The sequence below is a fragment of the Pelmatolapia mariae genome, linkage group LG13 (assembly GCF_036321145.2).
Source record: "Pelmatolapia mariae isolate MD_Pm_ZW linkage group LG13, Pm_UMD_F_2, whole genome shotgun sequence".
Lineage (NCBI taxonomy): Eukaryota > Metazoa > Chordata > Actinopteri > Cichliformes > Cichlidae > Pelmatolapia > Pelmatolapia mariae.
Window position 1 is genome coordinate 35,796,491 of NC_086238.1, and position 5,082 is coordinate 35,801,572.

At 38.3% G+C, this 5,082-nt stretch overlaps 1 long non-coding RNA gene across 1 annotated transcript; it reads left to right on the plus strand.

Annotated features, from left to right (window-relative positions):
- The first annotated feature begins 1,522 nt into the window (after positions 1 to 1,522).
- Positions 1,523 to 4,701, plus strand: LOC134639892 (uncharacterized). The gene is made up of 7 exons (XR_010095389.2): positions 1,523 to 1,656; positions 2,322 to 2,433; positions 2,745 to 2,833; positions 2,947 to 3,098; positions 3,212 to 3,244; positions 3,549 to 3,732; positions 4,206 to 4,701. It is a non-coding gene; the product is annotated as an uncharacterized LOC134639892 (long non-coding RNA).
- The last annotated feature ends 381 nt before the right edge of the window (positions 4,702 to 5,082 follow it).

The window sequence follows — 5,082 nt, forward strand, 5'->3', positions numbered from 1 at the left end:
CCAAATGTCACATGTTGCCTTATCATTTTTTTTGATTGGCTGACATGGTAAACTCTAACACCAATAGGGAAGGGGTGTTTTTTCTTTTTTAACTCGCAAGTGGAGAGCGTATGCTAGGCTGTCTGTAGAAAACGCCGTTTTTGTCTAGCATCCCTGTTGAGAATAACCTTTGCAAATAAACAACAGCTAATAGCATAAGATCAAAATATTTTATTTGATGTATTGACATAAATGACAGAAGAAAAAGGCCATGTATAGCAGGACTACTCAATTACACACTAAGGTGGGCCAGATTTTCTAACCAAAAAAAAATTTCCCTGGCTCAGACATGCAAAAGTTAAACACGACCATACACTAATTGCAAATTAAACACAGTGATTTTGAATTGTGATGTGATGGTAAAATAAATATTTGTCAGTCTAAACTGGGTTAAATCTACGGGGTTAATGATGGGGAGGAGACGGACAGAAACTCTCTTCCCTGAGTACAGCTACAGAGCCCACTTTCTGAAACGGACCCTGCTCACCATTCACCAACAATTCTGAGCTAACAAGTTGCATGTTATTCTTGGATGCGCTTGTAGGACCGGATTTAAAATAGCATGACAAACATATCATGCCTGTTAAAGCCAAACAGTATCATCATAACGTAGCCTGAAGAACATTTGCTAATAAGATGAAGTTAGCTAAGTCAGCTATTTCATCGTAGCAAAAAAAAAAAAAAAAAGCACCACCTACCGTTCTTTATGCAACTTCAAATGTCGGACAAAGTTGGAAGTTGTTCCATCTCCGTCTGTGATTCTCTTCTTGCATGTTTTGCATATTGCATTTCGTTTTTTGTTGACTACTTCGTAGTTTATGTACCCGAAAGAAATTACTCTTGGGAGCATTTTTGGCTCGAGCGTTTTTGTTCTTGTTTTTTTCAAATCTGGTTAATTTGATTGGCTGTGCTACAGCCCACGCTCACATACATACGGAGTGTGGTAAGAATGAATGAATGAATAAAGTGAATTAATGGTCTGCACTTTTTATATAATATGTATGCCCAGATAGCAAGACGACATTGAATCTATGTTGATTTTTCATCCGAACCGTCGTATATGGTCGGGGTTGAAATGCCAATGTTGTAACAACATTGAAATACTGTGGTAAACCGACGGTCTTACTATAGAGACGTTGTAACGATGTTGATTCACCGTTGTTTTTTTGTCATTGATATTTGATCTATTTATAGTCGACCAGGTGACAACAACAACATCGAGAAAACGTCTATTCATAGTTGACGATCATTCGGCTCCGGTCACCATCAAAAACCATCGATTTGTAGTTGAGCATTAAATTGCATTGCAACTGATCGGGTATAAAGTACCAGAGAAAGTAGATTTATTGTTCATTTGTTATCAATGACTTGGTCTAGTTCACCAGCTTTAAAAAATCGTGTCTACGTGCAATTTATGTATAGTTGACCGGGAAATTAAAGCAGCGATCACTTGGACTATTCCGCAGCACCCCTCTCACATTGGTACACCCCCCCCCCCTCCCCCGGTATTCATTGTCTTCTACAGTAGAGCGGGACATTTAATTTACTCTCAGCGGAATTGACCGGAGAAGGCATCAGTTCATGCACTGCACTGGCCTACACCATGATTAGTATAAGGTAAGAATGAATGATTTTTTTTTTCCTACTCGGTATTTCCATGTTTGCATTTGAATAACATTAAAAAAAAAACTCGTTAATGTTGTACATTAACGAGTTTTTTTTTTACTGTTATTTAAATTGTGTCTACTTCTTACAATCCGGCAGCAAATAAATTGCACTGCGGACAAAGTATATCAACAAAGAAAACATTTTTGTTTCATAATTTCTTCGTTATATTCCCTTACAAAGCTAGCTTTAACGCTTCGAGGTTTCCTTTGTTCTTGCCGTCGCCTCGGCGCTTGACCCAGACTTTCGCTCTGTAGTTGCTTAGTACTACAAAAAATTCTAAATCTGTGATATATGATTGATAAACGTAAAGTTAACTGTATAAACGTGTTCAATGACTTTGTTACTTTTGATGATAGGAGAGCACTCGCTTCAATGCGCACACGAAAACTTTAGACTCAGTTTGAAAGCTCACGCAGCATGCGTGACTGTACGTTGCACGCTCACCTAACTTTACGTTGCACGCGTACATGACTTTCCGTTTGTGCCTTGAATAATGAATAAGGCTACGTCCACACGTACCAGCGTATTTTTGAAACCGCTGATTTTTCTATGCGTTTGCACCTTTTGTCCACACGTAATGTATGTCTGGCCATACATTGTGTTTGTATTTCCAGGCACATTTCACGAAGCAGAACGCAGTCTTCAGAGATATCCACGTGAACGCTGTGATACGTCTGACCTTCAGTCCGAAGAAGAAACCCAGACCAGTCTTAAAAGAAAGCACAAGTAAAACCTTTATATTCACAAACATATCTTTGATTGTTAAGAATTTATGATCTTGTCTTTTATACATATCTGTGGTGCTTGCATACTGCAATATCACCACATAATATAGTCCAAAAAGTGGAAGTTTGTAAACTTTTTAAAAATGCAAAGCCGTGTACACTTGTGCACTTCAAAAATTCATTGTATACTATACCTTCTTGCACGTCTCTGTTTCCTGTGTGTGTTGTTAGAAATCAAACTAACTTTAGGAAACAATATGCCAAAAGCATATTTACAATTACTTAAGACCGTTTTTAATTTATTTTCTTTAGACCAAATCCCCTGTACACATATACAGACTCAGAGGATGAGCAGCCTACAAAAAAACGGTTTCCCCAGGCCCCTCGAGTGAAAATACCAGGTAATAAAATACTGTCTAGTGTCTGTGTACATATCTGTGTCTGACACAAGGAAACTTTTTTCACAAGTTGTCTGTATTCTTAAATACTTAAAAAATTATCTTTTTCTAAACAGCCCTCATCACTCCGCAGTCTGCCCCCCAGCCCACTGATAGCAACCATCATAATGCCCCACCCAGCTTCCGGCACCTTTCGCCACTCCGGCACAAACCGACACAGCTTTGCGATCTCGCCAGCATGCAGAGTCTGATGTCTTCCCTATAGATGGTATGCTTTTAAAAAAGCTTTAAAGCTGCATCACAATGTCATTGTACTCTTATCTTCAAAACACCAGTTTATACTCCTGAATGTCATCTTGTTGTGATTTTTTTTTTCTGTAGATTCCAGAGACTCTGTGAGGCCACTATTGCAAGGCAAGTTTGGAAATCTTGAAATTTCACAGTTTACATGGTATAACAAATATATGTGACAGGCAAAAACTAGTAAACACTTTTAGCAGTTACAAGAACTAACAAATGAATATCCAACAAAAGGGAATAGAAATACATTGTACTGCCAATACTTTGGTTTATTCTTTGTATGACTTGAAAACCAGGCTTTAGGGAAAACCAAATGACATGTTTCTATCATCAATTACATGAAGTAAACACACAAGCACTTGCATACACATTTAAGACATGAGACACGCTAATTCCATCTCTTAAAATGTGTCTATAGGTGAGACGCTTTGCGTTGATTGGTGCTGCTGGACCACACTGGAGGTGCGAGTCCGTCGTGTAATGGTTTATGCCATTACAAAGGAGCTGGCCTCTGTACTCAACTGGACAGGGAAAAAATACCAAGGACCAGACAAAGCAAAAAAGGGCATTTAAAGAGACAGCGCTGTGCAGATGCATATTTGGTAAGTTTTAACATTTATTGTAGTTTTATGAGCCTAAAGTGAACAATAAAGGGATCAATTGATGTGCTGGGTGTGTTTCACATTTCCTATGTCTGTTTTTTGCTATATTACTTTGTCTTTCTTAATAACAAGACTTTCATGTCCGGTTAATCTGGAGATGGAGTCTTTGGTCTTCGGCTTGTTTTGTCCTCGGGTTGTACACTTTGTACAGCCCGAGGACCCCATGTTTTCTTTTTTTTTTTTTAAAGGATACACGGCACACCATGCTAAGACATATCACATTTTCAGCTTATAGCTCTTTGGGAATCAAATGTGGCAGTTTGCTGATTTCCGCCTGGTGACTTTCATGTTTATTAGCCTAGGAGTTTACATACTTTCTCCCTGCTGAAGACAATTAACAAGAGCTTATTCATGTGCTCTAATTCCCTTTTTTTATCTTTGTTTTTTTGTGTGTGTGTCTATTTTTGTCCTAGATGGCCTGGCGCAGCAGGTAGGGGCGAACTCTATGTCTGAGTTGGTCTTTGCTCAAGCAGTCCAGAAATGGCTCAGATATGCTCCAGATCGTACGGGTGGCACGCAGGACGCCCATCATCCATCCCCATCCCGGAGTAAATAATAAAAAGTGACGTGAAACATAGAAATGTAAATAGGAAACTTTGTCTTTTAATAAAGTATTTTGCAAATGATACATGTCTATTGACCTTTTTTGTTTTTTTGTTTTTTTTCAATAAAAAGCAACTGTGCGAAAGAGGTGGAAAATCAACACCATAGCTCAACAGTGTTTCAATATCAGAATCTGACATTGTTTCAATGTCAACAGTGTTAGAAAATATAACATCGAATCAATGTCAGGTTTCAACATTGATTCAACATCAAAACCTGACGTTGTTTCAACATTAAAAATGGGTGCAAGAGTGACGTTGGGTCAACGTCAGATCTCAACGTTGGTTCAATGACATCGCCTGATATTGACTCAACGTTGTTTCAATGTTTCCTTGCTATCTGGGTGTTAAATTTTAGATTTGGGTAAAATATCAAGTCTTTTCAAGTAAACAGGTTCAAGTCCAATTCAAGTCCCAAGTGACTGGTGTAAAAGTCCAAGTCAAGTCACAAGTCTTACAACCTTTTTTCAAGTCAAGTCTAAAGTCATAAAATTAATGACTCGAGTCTGACTCGAGTCCAAGTCATGTAACTCGAGTCCACACCTCTGTGAAGAAGTGGTATAAGGTGACCCTGAAATGACCAGCTTTTTAGGTTTTTAAGCTTAGTTCATTTTCTCTATTTGAACTATCCCTCTGTTTTTAGAATAATTTATCATCTTTTTAGCTCATCATTAATTCCCCCCATCCC